At 55.8% G+C, this 13,743-nt stretch overlaps 1 protein-coding gene across 1 annotated transcript in view; it reads left to right on the top strand.

The window, feature by feature from the left end:
• The first annotated feature begins 463 nt into the window (after window positions 1-463).
• STEAP3 (STEAP3 metalloreductase) overlaps window positions 464-13,743 on the top strand; it is a 39,183-nt gene continuing 25,903 nt past the window's right edge. Inside the window, exon 1 of the mRNA XM_008143450.3 lies at window positions 464-486. The gene's annotated coding sequence lies outside the window, so the exon portion shown is untranslated. The remainder of the gene's footprint in view (window positions 487-13,743) is intronic.

Raw genomic sequence — 13,743 nt, 5'->3', positions numbered from 1 at the left:
CCTCTGCTGCTTCCAGCGCAGAAGGACGCAGGGCCCACCGGCCCGCTGGCTCTCCCCCCTGTGCCGCCGCCGAAAGCCGCTGGGAACTAGCGTGGATTCGAGTGTCCCCCCCCCCCGCCCCCCCCGAGTAAGGGGGCGGTCTCAGAAGTCACGGCCTCCACCACCCCCTCGTGCTGGTCAACAGGCGGTTCCGGAGTTCTGCACACTTTACGGGGGAGCGACGGGGCAAACCGGGAAGCTGCGGGACTGGCCCGAACACTGGGCGAGCGGGGAGGGTCGCAGGTTGCCGCCGCCGCCGGGGCAGCGGGCAGCGCGGACAGCGGACAGGCAATTCCCGTCCCCGCACCTGGGAGGTGGCCGAGCCGGATCAGCGGCAGCCGCGGGCGGGCGGGCGGGCGGGGCGCGGGGCCGGAGGAGGAGCCTGGGCCGGGCCACCGCCTCCGTCGCGGATCCTTCAGCGGCTGCTGGGAGCAGCGGGCCGGAGAGGTGAGTGACCCGTCCCCTGGACGGTCCCCGGGCCGTGGGTTGCGCCCTGGCCGGAGCCCGCGACCCGGCGCTGCCCCTTTGCCCCCCTGTGCCATGGCCGCGCGGAGGCCGGCAGCGCCCCAAGTGCGCAGGCGGCTGCGGCCGCCGGGACCCACCACGTCCTGGTGCCCACGCCGCGCGCCCTGCTTCCTCCGAGCCCCGAGCCGCGTGCGCCGCGGGGGTGGCAGGGCTGGGGGGCTGGCGGGGCGACCCGCCGAGGTGACCGGTCCCTGCTCCCGCGGTCTGTCGCCGGCCTCCGGGAGGGCCGGGGCAGTGGGCTGGGGGCCGGGGGCCGGGCTTCCCCGCCAGGGCTTCCCCGGCTGCTCCCTGGCCCGGGAGGCAGCGGTCCGAGGCGCCGACCTTGGTGGGAAGGAGGCGGGGGCACTTGGCTAGCACTTCCCTCTCCCGTGCCTTTCCCTGAAATTGGGGTGGGCTGCCGGAGGCGTGGTTGGAACTTGGGGCACTCAGGAAGGGAAGGCACTTGCGCGTGTGCGAAGCTAACACAGGGGTCGGCGAAAGCAGGTCTGCCGGTGTAATACAAACAATACAATAACAATACAAAGTAAACTTTCGGGTATTCACAACTGTAAGCCTACCTTTGCCCACCCCGAATGTTGTTCAGGGGGCAAGAGGCGGGATCGGAGCCTGGCAGAGGGCACTGAGAGGCCTCCCAGGGGCCAGGCCACCTCCAGGACAGGCTCCAGAAGTGGGGTGTGAGAGCCCCTTTCACGTCCCGCGTGGTTCAGGGTTCGGGTTCTGGAGAAGGCCGCACACAAATGAAAGAGACAGAAAAGTATTAATTTGGGAATATTGGGGGCCAGGCGGGGGCCCACCTCTAGTGGGAGGACTACTCTAGGCTCTGACCTTGCTATCCCTTTTATTGAGACTATGGGGTACACCCATAGCCCTTAGGCAGGCAACTCCAGTAACAGGCAGACTGTCTGATCAGTAAGGATTTACATGATTATTTGGTGGGGAAGTTGCCTCAGTTACCATTGTCTCAGTTAGATAGGGAGTGGTTGGCTCTGACCTTTCAGAGCTTCAAGGTTGACCAGCCTTCCAGGTTCCCTGTCCAAATCTCTCTATTAGTGGGACAACGATCGGTTTCCAGCAGTGGGGGTTCTGACACCCGCCCCCCCCCCCCCAGGGAAGCATGTCTGTCCATGCATGCAGTGATGACAGAATGAATAGTAGACATTTATTTTGCATCTATCTGTGCAGGCAGCCTGCTTTGCACACAGCCTCAGGACGGGAAGGCGCCATTATTCGCTGGTTAATGATGGGGAACCGGAGCCTCAGAGAGCATGGGCGTTTGCAGGGGTACACTGGTAGCGAGGTGTAGAAGAGGACTGTACAAAGCCTGACGTGGGAGCCCAGAGGAGCCTACTCGTGGGAAAGAGGCATGTTCTTAGGATTGTGGCTGCCCAAACGATGCAGGTGCTGGCGGCCAGAGTGTTCACAGACCAAATTTCTCACCTGGGTGTGCCCCTCAGTCACCTGCAAGGTTTGTTAAAAGTACAGACGCTTAGCCTGGCCAGTATGGCTCAATGGTTGGGCATCGACCTGTGAACCAGGAGGTCACGGTTCAATTCCTGGTCAGGGCATATGCCCAGGTTGTGGGCTCGATCCCCAGTGTGGCATGCAGGAGGCAGCCAATCAATTATTCTCTCTCATCATTGATGTTCCTATCTCTCTCTCCCTCTCCCTTCCTCTCTGAAATCAATAAAAACATCTTTAAAAAAATACAGATGCCTGGTCCCACCCCAGCCAAGGGAATCCCAATCAGCAGGGTGCACCCCCAGCCCCACACCCAGCCAAAGTCACCCAGGGGCTGGCATGAAGCATATGCTTAGTCAGTGTCTGATGGATGAGTGGACTTAGTGGGGCGGGGGGGCGCCACTGATAGAGAAGGTTTCCTGAAGGAGGACTCAAATGGTGGGCCCTGGCCTCAGAGCCATGAGTGCTGGGCTCCCCGGGGACTGGCCTGGTCACACTGGGACCACGTCTCTAGCCTGGAGATGCCAAACATGGATTCCTCTCCTGTCCATGTTAGCCGTCCTCGCCCCATTGCTCTTCCCTCCTGGGATTTATCAGTTATGGGCAGGGCTCCGGGTAATTAAAAAGTGAAAGTGAATGACTAAAGTCCACAGCTGCGCGCCTCACCTCCGTGGTAGAGGGGTGAAGCGGCTGAACTGACTGTAGGGAAGGGCTCCTGGCTTTGGGATCAGATGGACCCAAGTCTGAATCCCCACAGCTCTGCCTTGTGATGACCTTGGCAGTCCTCAGCTCTGAACTTGTTTCTTCATCTGTAAAACCTTGCTAAAGGCTTTGCACCTGATATTCCTATAAATAGGGTACAATATTGCCTTCCTGGGGGATTAATTATGTGAAGGGCAATGAGTTTAGGAGTGCAATATCAGATACTTCCCCCTTCCTCCCTCCCCCTCCCAGGGGACCTTTCAGGCTCATCACTGTCCGAGTCTGAACCCCTCAGTTCACTAGAGAAGGTAACTAAGGCCCAGAGAATGGCCTCCATTGCCCGCTTCTCTGTTGCAGAGCTGGCCTCAGGCCCAGCCCCAGGACTCCCTGTTCAGTGTCCTGGCCTGGGCTCCCACACTGGGAGAAGCCTGCCTCCTCCTCATAGAACCTCAGCAGGTGGGTGGTGTTCAGGTGGGCTGGGGTAGCGGAACAGGCTGTGCAGTAACATCCAGGCTCCCTGGGCCCCACCTGAGGCCGGATCCACCTTTTCTGCCCTCCCCACCAAGCACAGTGGCCGGGTCTTCCTGGGCGGGGCAGGCTGAGCCACGTAGGTTGAGCACTCCATGAAATTGCTTTCCAGCATCTGCACCAGGGATGGGCCTCGATTTAAAACAGAGACACTTGCCAGTTTAAGTAGTTTTAAGAGCCTAAGGCCAAGCTGGCTCTTTTCCTCCCTCTTGGGGTTTGGAGAGGTGAGTGTCTCTTTTCCCCCACACACTCTGCCCTCGCCAACCCCATCCAGGAGGATGCGAGCCAGGAGTCAAAACCGGAGACAGTGGTTCTCAAAGGTTCAGCGACAGAAGTCGCACTTCCTGCTACAGCAGGGCCCACCTCATGTCCAACTTGACCTCCTCCCAATCTGAGGCCTCTGCATGTCAGCCCTTCACACCCTCGCCATGCACCCTCCTGCGGGAGCCGCGGAACCACTTCCATCACGCCTGAAGTGACAAATCTCCATCATCACTGGACACTCAGCTTCCCACGTGCCAGGCCCTGGGCCAAGCATGCTGTATGTGTGAGCACATTCGAATCTTCCGATCCTTAAGACATAGATAATGTTCTCCCAACTATTTAACTTTCCCGAGAACACACGGAACTCCAATCCATTCTTTAGACCCCGAACTTTCGACTCCTAACCACTAACTATATATCCTTGTCCAAGTTCTGTCTCATCATTTATTCATTCAACAAACGTCTCCTGAGCCCCAAGAGCTGGCTGAGTCCCACTTCTGGCGGGATGAGTGTCGGTTGTCATTTATGACCCTGTGAAAAACCCACTCCCCCCACTTTTTTCTAAATACAAGTGAGGGAACTGTATTTCCCAGGTCCCCAGCTGATGCGAGCCAGGATTCACAACCAGAGACAGCTCCCTGCTGAGCTGGAGCTATTGACCCCCGCCTGCTCTCAGGGCTCCATCGGTGACAGGTGATTTATGCGAGACCGTGAATTCCTGAATTGTCACTTCAACCCAGGGCTCAACTCTTCCCAATCAGCCTGTCCTCATCAATCACCATTGTCACCTGGCAGAACATGCAACAGGTGACACTAATTGTCCTGCAATCACGCAGCGGCTTATTCTTGTCTCCCTTTTCCGCTTCATGAGAGCCAGGTGGGATCTAAGCAAACAGTGCATTTCTTAAGCCTCCTGGCGCTATCAGATCAGGAGATTAAACTAAAAAATAGCCCCAAGATTATAAAGTCAGTCACAGGTGAATGTAATGTGGGGACTGGCGAATGTGCCCGCTAAGCTTCCCGGGTGGAATGGACGCCCAGTTTCTGTGTAGACAGCAGGTCCCAAAGATGGTGTGCTGGCATCTGATGGAGTGACCCTTCCTGTAGCCATAGCACCCGATGTGTGTGGTGGCCGAGGGCCTGTACCGAGGCTTTCTGGATGACCCGGCCGGCAATGGGTCAGTCGTTGTGCATTGAACGCTCCGAGTGGGGTGGGGGTCCGTCACCATTTCCAGCAAATCAACTGCAGCCTGAGTGGGCTGAGCAGCGCAGGAGGCGAGACCCGGCCCTCTGTGCTGGTCCATGGAGATGGCTCCGGAACGGCCATGTGTGGCACCTGGCACTGGAAGGGAAGGAACAGGACAGTGCCAGCCTGGGCAGCCGGGATGGTAAGGGGCGTTGGGGTGCTTCCCCCCGCCCTCTGGCCTCCCAGGATTGGGAGGTCGGAGGCCTGAGCATGCTCTGCTCTTATGAGTTCTGGCATAGCTGCTTTCTCTCCTCCCATAGCTTCTACAACTCTTCTTGAACATTCTGATCTGGCCTGGCTGTCTATGGGAGGGGAATGGGGTTCCCAGGATTGGGGGAGCTCAGGGCACAGGTAAGGCTCAGTGAGAACCCCAGGGACAGATCGCAGCTGACCAGGATGACCCCAGGAACTGTGGGGATGCTCTCAGAGCTCCTGCCCCCCACCTGGAGGGTTTGCTTTCAGAGGAAGTGTGGCTCCTGACAGGACGGTTCTCCAAGGGGCTCAGACCCCCCGAGCTTTGATAGAAGCAGAGTGTCCGTGTTCACTGCCTGAGCCTGTGGGCCCAGCAGGCATCGACAGACCCCCAGTGAGCAGAGTGCGCTGGGCGGGACTGTGCAGAGAGTTGTGGCGGGCAGACCGGTCCCTGCGCTCCTGGAGCTTAGAGTCTAATTGGGAAGCTGAAATGTGAGCATGCTCAGAGCAGAGCACAGCAACTGCGAAAACAAGAGAGTTCTAAGGTGTGGCTTTGGGGGCTTTCAAGTTCCCTGTTTTACTTAATCATCCGGACAGAGAAGGAGTAACCTGCCCAAGTCTCAGGGCTGGTACATGGCCGAACCCGAATTCATACCCAGGTCTGTCCCACTGGATCCACCAATGAACACAGCTGCTTCTCTGACTTCAGACCTGGAGAGCTGTGTGGGGCGGTGGGGCTGGGAAGTGCCTACCTGCCCAAGGCCCTTCAGGGCAGGGGGTTTGGATGGCCAGGAGGATGCCCAGACGTCAGGCGGAGGTAGCAGTGCTGGCAGGAGTGGGGAGCGGCAGGGACCGGAGGAGAGAGTGGAAGATGAGCTAAGGCGGCATCAGTCTGCATGTAGGACAGCGCTGGACTCCGAGCTGGACTCCAGTAGCTGTGCATTGGACGCACCGAGTGGGGTGGGGGATTAAGCATCTGGGCCCACAGGAGGCTTCTGTCCAGCAGAAGAGCGACCCTGGCCACAGCAGTCAGCCCTGCGGGCCCCGTTCTGTTAACGACAGAGAAAACCTGTCTGAGCCTGTGGTGTATGCTCCGGTTATCAGATGCCCAACGTTACTCAGAGCTACGATTCTCCAAGATCACCAGTTTTCAAACAAGTTGAAAACAATCGAATACTTGTCCTAGGACTGAAGTTGGCATAATTTGCGTTAATGATAGAGAAGCCTCCAAACCGCTGGCCTCCCTGTGCTGTGGGCGTGGCCTCCAGTCCAGTGGGAAAGCCCCTAGCAGCAGGCAGGCGCCCCAGCCCGCTCGGCCCCGGGACAGTGCTGGCCTGTCTGTCTCTCCCCACCATCGCGGTGACCAGCAAGGAAAGACGGCCAGGAAGCCTTTGTTGGCACAAAAATGTGGAGAGAATTATCACTAAGCCTGTGACAGCCACAGTGATTGCAATAAATTACCTCCTCAGCAATTTATAAACTGCCGCTTTCTATAGCCATTATGTTTGGCTTTGTATCCCAAAGTATAAAAGCACCTTCTCTCTCTCTCTGTCTCTCTCTCTCTCTCTCTCTCTCTCTCTCTGTCTCTCTCTCTCTCTCTCTCTCCCCCCACCCCCTCTCACACACACTCTGTGGTGAGGCAGTCTGCCCTGCTTGGAGGACATTTATTCATTTTACGTGTCCTGGGTTCTGCTGGCTCTCCTTCTTTAGTTCCTGGAGCAAACAGACTGAGTCTGAGCCCTTACTTATCGTCAGTGAGGTTTCCTCCCCGAACAGGAAGTGTGGGGCCAGAACGCTGTGCAGTGCCCTCTGTAACCCATCATCGGTGACCGCTCCTGCGCCAGCCTGTGGCCGGGAGCCGGAGTGCAGGCCGAGGGGCAGCCGCCCGCTGTCCCAGCCCCTGGGAGGTCCCTCGCCTTCCAAACAAGAGTCAGGCTGCCCACAGGTGAGAGGGAGACCCGGCAAGAAGGGGGGCCTGGGTCACAGTGGAGTTGTCAGGACTGGTGCTTCAGACCCTCGTCGCCAGATGTGGTGCCAGCCTGTGGTGGGTAAATGGATGAGGGCAGGTCCCAGACGGACCCTGGGAGTGTGCAGCCCCTTCCCACCTGCCCCACCAGCCCCTGGCCGGATTGCTGTTCCCTGTCATCACGGGGTCCCAAGGCCCTGAGCTGCACGGCTCAATTCAGGCGCCGCAGATTGGCGACTGGCAGCATAGAGGGGAATATAATGAAGTTCTTGCCAATATAAAATGGGAAATATCATCTAAACCTTAAGCCAGGAGCCTTGTTAAAGTGAAGGGCTCAGGATTTATCACACAGCGCCTTCGGTGAGGGAGAGCCATGTGGGGTCCGGCGTGTTAGAGAAAAAGTCGTTAATGCCTCTGATGCATTTCTGTGGAGACAGACCCACTGGGAACTGTAAATGTTATTTATTGTAACCATTTCCGGGTGGTTTGTCACAGAACTGCTGCTGCTGTAAGTAATCGAACCGGATTTTTCTAGAATGGTTAGAAAATCTAGATGTTTGTAAAAAGCCCTATAAGTTATGCACGCACTTCTATTTTGCAAAGCGGTGTAGTAATAAACTGCCCTTTTCTGTTAGACCAAATTTGCACGTGTGTGCATTGTGTGGGGTTTGGCTTATATGTGTGTGTTTGTGTGTGTGCTGAGCTTTTTGTATTCTCTTTTGTAGAAACTTCTCCGCCTTCCTTTTAAAAATATAATGATTTTTTTATGATGTCTAAGTAACAATTCCAGGCAGTATTACAAGAAGTATAACAGGAAAATGTTTGTGAGAGTCCATCAGAAAGGGACCATGCCCACAGAGAAGGTAGAAATGCACCAATTAAGATGTGTGTGGCTCTAATCCCGCTTTTAAGCCCCAATTCGAGACCAGCATCTTCCACCCTGTCTCCCCTCGGGTCAGCTGTGGGGCCCGGGTGGGAGGCGGACTCAGGTGGAGCCTCCTTTATGCCTCCTGGACCCCTTGGCCTAAGAGGGAGGGGGAGGGCCTGGGGCCCTGCGGCCATGGTCTGGAGTCCAGGATAGAGGGTGGATTTGCAGAGACAGCCTGAGAATGAGGGGCTAGACAGTATGGATTCAGGCAGCTCAACAAGGTGGAGGGATGGCCAGGAGGAAGGGAGCAGACCCATGGGGACCAGCTGACGGCTATTACTCATGCCACGGCAATGAGCCGCCCGCCCTCACCACCCTGCAGGAAGCTTGGATGCAGGGACTGGATGGGACCAGGGCAAGAGCCAACTTTGGGGCCTTAAAGAAGTCCTAACTGGGCCTCAATTCTCTCATCTGCAACGCGGAAGTCATGAGAGCTTTTACACGTCAAAGCCAGAGTCGGGATCTTTCCCTGTGGACCTCGCCTCACAAAACCTTATCCTCTGTGACTCCTGAATTCTGCCCACGTGCCCCGTGCCGAACACTTGCTGGCTGCAGGGCTGTGACTCGCCCGCTGCCTCGCTGCAGGGGCGGTGACTTCAGAGCTGGGGAAGCCCAGGGTTTCTACAGGGAAGGGGAACTCCAGACTTCCCTGAAAGCAGCTTCTATTTGCACAGCAAAGGCCCGCTTTTTGCTTAGATTATTTCAGATCCATAAAATGGGGAGGATTTACAGGAGCTGTTAGTCATTTTACCTGGCTGGGAAATGTGAATTACTACATGAAAGGGTATTAATGTTAATATTAACGTTTGCATGTGGGAAGGAGTAATGGAGATTATGGGGGAGGGGCCTCTAAGGGAAAGGGACGGGGAGAGGGATTAATCCTGCCGCAAGGAGGTGAGAGCTTCACCGAGGTGGCCTTTCTGCTCCACCTAGGCTGCCATCAGTTGGAGGAAGGGACTTGACCGAGAAAAAAAATTAGGGCTGTGACCATAGCAGGGGAGAGCCTGACGCTTGGGTTGGTGGCCACTGAAGGGCCAGGCAGGACTCGGGTGGGAAAGGCCAAGGAGGCAATCTGCCGTGGCCACAGCTGGGCCTCGCCCGCCCCTGGACACCCTGCCGGATGGAGACTGGGCAGACTCCTCCGCATGGCTGCTACCTGCCCCCCATCTCAGAAGCCCGCGGGCCGGGGAGCCACTGACCCAGCATTCCTGCAGCCTCCTTCCCTGGACGCCCGGGTACCCACGTACCCAGCTTCCGCTGACGTGCCTCACGTGTGTGTTTGGCTTTCCACTCTGCCTGAGCTGCGTGAGTCCATTGTGTTGTCTGTTTATTTGCAGCGTTTAAGTACATATGGGCATTATTTGTCTTCCGTGTTATTAAGTCTATCAAACAGGAAGTGCCTGGCCAGGTCCAACTATATTGCCAGGCTGCGGTAGGGATTAGAAACGCGCAGTATTTAGTCACCACTGGGTACGGGAGGGACCCCGCCAGCTTCTGGGGAGAAGGCCTGACGCACAGCACACTGCCCTCAGCCAGTCCAGCAGCGAAGTCCTTCAAGCTACAAACAGTGATTGGGCACCATTGGTGCCAGGCCCAGGCTGGTTGCTAGAGACACAGAAGTAAGAAGTGACCCCTAGTTCGGTGGGTGACAGACAAGTGAGCCAGTGTGTATCGCCAATGGTAACGTGACAGTGCAGCGTGAGTCCACGGAGGAAGCCAGGAGGCACTCCCGGGGACTCCTGCAGAACTCAGTCATGCGTGGGGCTGGCACACGGCAGGGCTGGTCCCGGGGACTCCTGCAGAAGTCAGTCGTGCGTGGGGCTGGCACACGGCAGGGCTGGTCCCGGGGACTCCTGCAGGAGTCCAGAGGCCACTAAGCGTCAGCAGAGACCTCCCTCCCCCTCAGAGGCTTCCTGGAAGAGGTGGCCCATCCGCTGGGCAAAGCAGGGCAGCATGCATCCCCAAGCCTGGAGTCAGACCACGTGAGGCAGCTGAGCTCCTTGGCGGAAGCCCCTGGAGCTGCCCCCGTGTGGCTTGGCTGCCTCTGCCCCTTTCCCTGCACCCACCCCTCCCCTGCAGGGAGCAGAGCTTCTAGCCCTGATTCTGCAAACCTACACCATGGCTAGGGGAGCGGGTGGGGCAGCCACAGCCCACAGAACCTATCTGGCCCCAGGGTTTGCGGCTCCAAGTGTCCCTGGAAAGCAAGAAGGCACCCACCCAGGCGCTGAGGCTGCAGCTTCAGCTGCTCCCGCCTGGCTGCATTAACCAGCCCAGAAGGAGCGGGCTGCCACCCCCCATGCCAGCTCCCTGACCTCACTGGGTGGAGGTCAGCTGCTCCGCACTGGCTCGCACAGCGCTGGGTGTGCCATCAATGAAGCACTTCAATCCTTGCTGCAGTGTGTCTCCAGCCTTTGCCCTAGTGCCTTGCTCCATGCGGGGTACACAGTAGGTCTACAGGGAATAACGAATGAGGAAACATTTCAGATGAGGATTACAGGACCAACTATCGCCTAAAACCGCACAGCCCCAGAGGTAAAGGGATTACAGTGTAAATGGTGCCCCTGGGTTGTACAGCATGGGGACCGTGGGCCTAAAGCATCTTCACTGCCTGGAGCTCCTGGCCTTGGTGCTGACCACTGGGCCTTCCTCCCTCCCTTTCCCAGCCAGCACTGGCCTCCCTCCTGCCTCTGGTGGCAGTGGCTGGTGATGACGTGTCCAGTGAGCAGCTCTTCCAGGCCCCGCCGTCAGTAGTGAGAGAAGTCCTGCTTGTAGAGTAAGGCCATCTGAATTCTTGGTCATCTGAGAAACGCAGTCTTCGGTGAAGATCTCCCTAGTTGGGGTGCAGGGGTCCTCAGGATCTATGATGTCTCCTCGTACCACTCCTCTGTTCTCCCTCAGCCCGCAGTGGGCCTGACGACCCGTGCACAGGAGGGGAGGGGGCTATGGGAGCGTCCCTGTGGCGTTGGCCTCATTGGCTCAGCGACTAGGCTTCCATGGTCCTGCCTGCCTTCTCCTCACCACAGAGACCCAGCTCTGACCCTCAAGGCCTAGAGGAGCACAGGAGAGAGCACTGCTGCCGGGGCCTGGGGGTCAGGAGGGCTTCAGGAGGAGCCTGAGTGTGAGGACCCAGGAAAAGGTCGATGTGGAGTGGTTCTTGCAAGTGATTTCCTTCATTCACACCTTGTACAGACCTTCATTGAGCTTCTACTGCAGTGGTTTTCAGAGAGTGGTCCTGGGACCAGCAGCACCAGAGATTCTGGGGATGGAGCCCAGCAACACATCTTAACAAGCCCTCCCGGTGGCTCCAGTGAGGCTCAAGTTTGACCTCACGCGTGCCAGACCCTGGGCCAAGCGCGGGGGGTGCCAAGTGAGTTTGACTCCATCCCTCCCTGGTGGAGCTTGGAGTCCAGGGAGGAGGCAGACGGGACAGAATGAAATACTGTCAGCGGGAAAGGGGCTGCTGTCAAAGGGGTGGAGGCAGAGAGGCGGCTGGCATGGGTTTGGCCCAGGAGCTGGGGTCCTGGCAAGGAGGGGGGCCTGCAGACCCTCATGGCATGAAGGCCGTCTTGGCAAGGAGTCTGGTGTTGGGACCAGCTGCCCCTAGAGGGCTCATGGGGCCCATGGCCTAACCCCAAAGCACCCTGGTGCTCTGCCCCTGACCGCTAGCCCTTCCCTTCCCACTCCCTGAGTCGCAAATGGCAGCAAGTCGATTTCTTCAATTGTCCTGGTGGGAAATGTGTGCGAACCTCCAGGCCATTACCTCAGCGCACATTTTTAGAAAATTTTAGAGCCAGTTTTTCCATTCAGCAGGGAACATCATGTATTGATTTAGGAGCATCTATTTCTGCTTTACACAGACAAGAGGTTTTTAAAAATGCCAGATAGAGAGGAACAAAATGAAAATGAGTGAACTTAATAGGCTCAGACCGTGGCACTTGGCGTATCTCATATAATCGTGACTATAGCTCATTACTGCAACAGCACTCTCTTGTACAGATGAGGAAACCGAGGCTCAGAGGGGTAACGTGACTTGGTGAGGCCACCGGCTCTTAAGTGTGGGCTGCACTTCGACCCCGCTGCCTCCCAGCCTGTGTTTTGCTGTTTCCAAAGGTACCTGCCGTGGAGTAAATCCAGCACATCCTGCGTTTCCTGAGCCCACACTCTGTGGCTGCGTTGTGGGAGCCGGCTGGCTCACAGGGGCTGATTCTCTGTCTAATTAAAGAGGGGATGAGTTGGGTGGGGAAAGGGGAGTGACTCGGACCTAAGGCCCCCACTAGCAGCTTTGCAGCTGTGTGCCCTGTAAACCCCCAGCCACTTGGGTAATTGGCAAATGATACCTCCCACCACCCTCTTACCAGACCGCATCTGCCTTGTTGGCTGACCCACTCCGGGAGCTGGGTGGGTTGGCCTCAGACCTCAGCACCCTTCTCTGCCAGCCGCCCCATGTGGCCGGGAATGTCTACCTGCTTGCGTGGGGTGAAGTACAGAGAAGTAGCTGTGTGAGCAAAAGCTGCAGGGCCCATTCAGAAGCTGAGAGGCCTGCTTAGCCTATTGTACCACCTCCCCTACAACAACAGTTAATGGTGTTGATTATGTGAGCCTCACTTTTCTGAAGGTCATCGGGCTTAGAAGCCTCAAATATGTGGAAAACAGCTAGGAAATAACTTTGGAAGATCATAGAACCACCAACATGAATGTCCAAAATCCACACATTAAGCTCGTGAAGAGTCCTGAAGCTCTCACTCAGACTATGTTCGGGGATCATGACTATGCTACTAGGAATGTTGATGTTCACATTTTTGTGTGGAAGTATGTTTTCATTTCTCTTGGGTATATACCTGGGAGCGGAATTGCTGGGCCACATAGAAACTCTGTTTAACCCTTGAGGCACCGCCAGACTCTTTTCCACACTTGCTGCACCATTTGACATTCCCACTAGCAGTGGATGCAGGTTTTGACTTCTCTACATCCTTACCAACGCTTGGTATTATTTATCTTTTCGATTATAGCATCCTAATAGGTGTGAACCGATGCCACATGGTTTTAATTTGCATCTTTTCATGTGCTTATTGCCAATTTGTATGTCTTCTTTAGAAGTGTCTATTCAAGTCCTTTGCCCCTTTTTATATAGGTTATTTGTCCTAATGTTTACCTCCTTCTGTTTAATTTTTTAAAAATCTTCATTGATGTCAGAGAGGAAGAGAGAGGGAGAGAGAGATAGAAACAATGATGAGAGAGAATCATTGAATGGCTGCCTCCTTCATGATCAGGGATCGAGCCCACAACCCGGGCAAATGCCCTGACCAAGAATCGAACTGTGACCTCCTGTCCTGGTTCATAGATCGATACTCAACCACTGAGCCATCGAGGCAAGGCTTTCTTTTCATTTTTATTCATTGATTGAGAGAGAGAGAAACATCAATTTGTTGTTAACACCCATCCATGCATCCTGTGTGTGCCCTTACCGGGGATTGAACCCAAAACCTAAGTGTATCAGAACAACACTCCAACCAACTGAGCTACCTAGCCAGGGCTGTCTTTTAAATATTTAGTTGTTAGAGTTCTTTATCTATTTAGAAACAAGTCCCTTATCAGATACATGATTTGCCTAATTTTTCTCCCATTCTGTGGGTTGTCTTTTTACTTTCTCAATGGTGTGTTGTCTGTATTTCTTGTTCACAGCAAATTAGCAGGACATGGGTGGGAAGAGGGGAGATTTTAAGAGGCAAGTTGGCTTGGTGATGGAAGGAGACTTGACTTAGGGTGGTGAACACACAATACAGTGTACAGATGATGTATTATAGAATTGTGCACCTCAAACCTGCATAATTTTGTTAACCAGTGTCACCCTAATAAATTCAATAGAAAGGGGGCGGGGGAGGCAAGAGGCAGACA

Source organism: Eptesicus fuscus, chromosome 11 (assembly GCF_027574615.1).
Source record: "Eptesicus fuscus isolate TK198812 chromosome 11, DD_ASM_mEF_20220401, whole genome shotgun sequence".
In the NCBI taxonomy this organism is placed as follows: domain Eukaryota; kingdom Metazoa; phylum Chordata; class Mammalia; order Chiroptera; family Vespertilionidae; genus Eptesicus; species Eptesicus fuscus.
The sequence above is the reverse complement of the archived record's forward strand: the minus strand, read 5'-3'. Positions and strand labels throughout refer to the sequence as shown.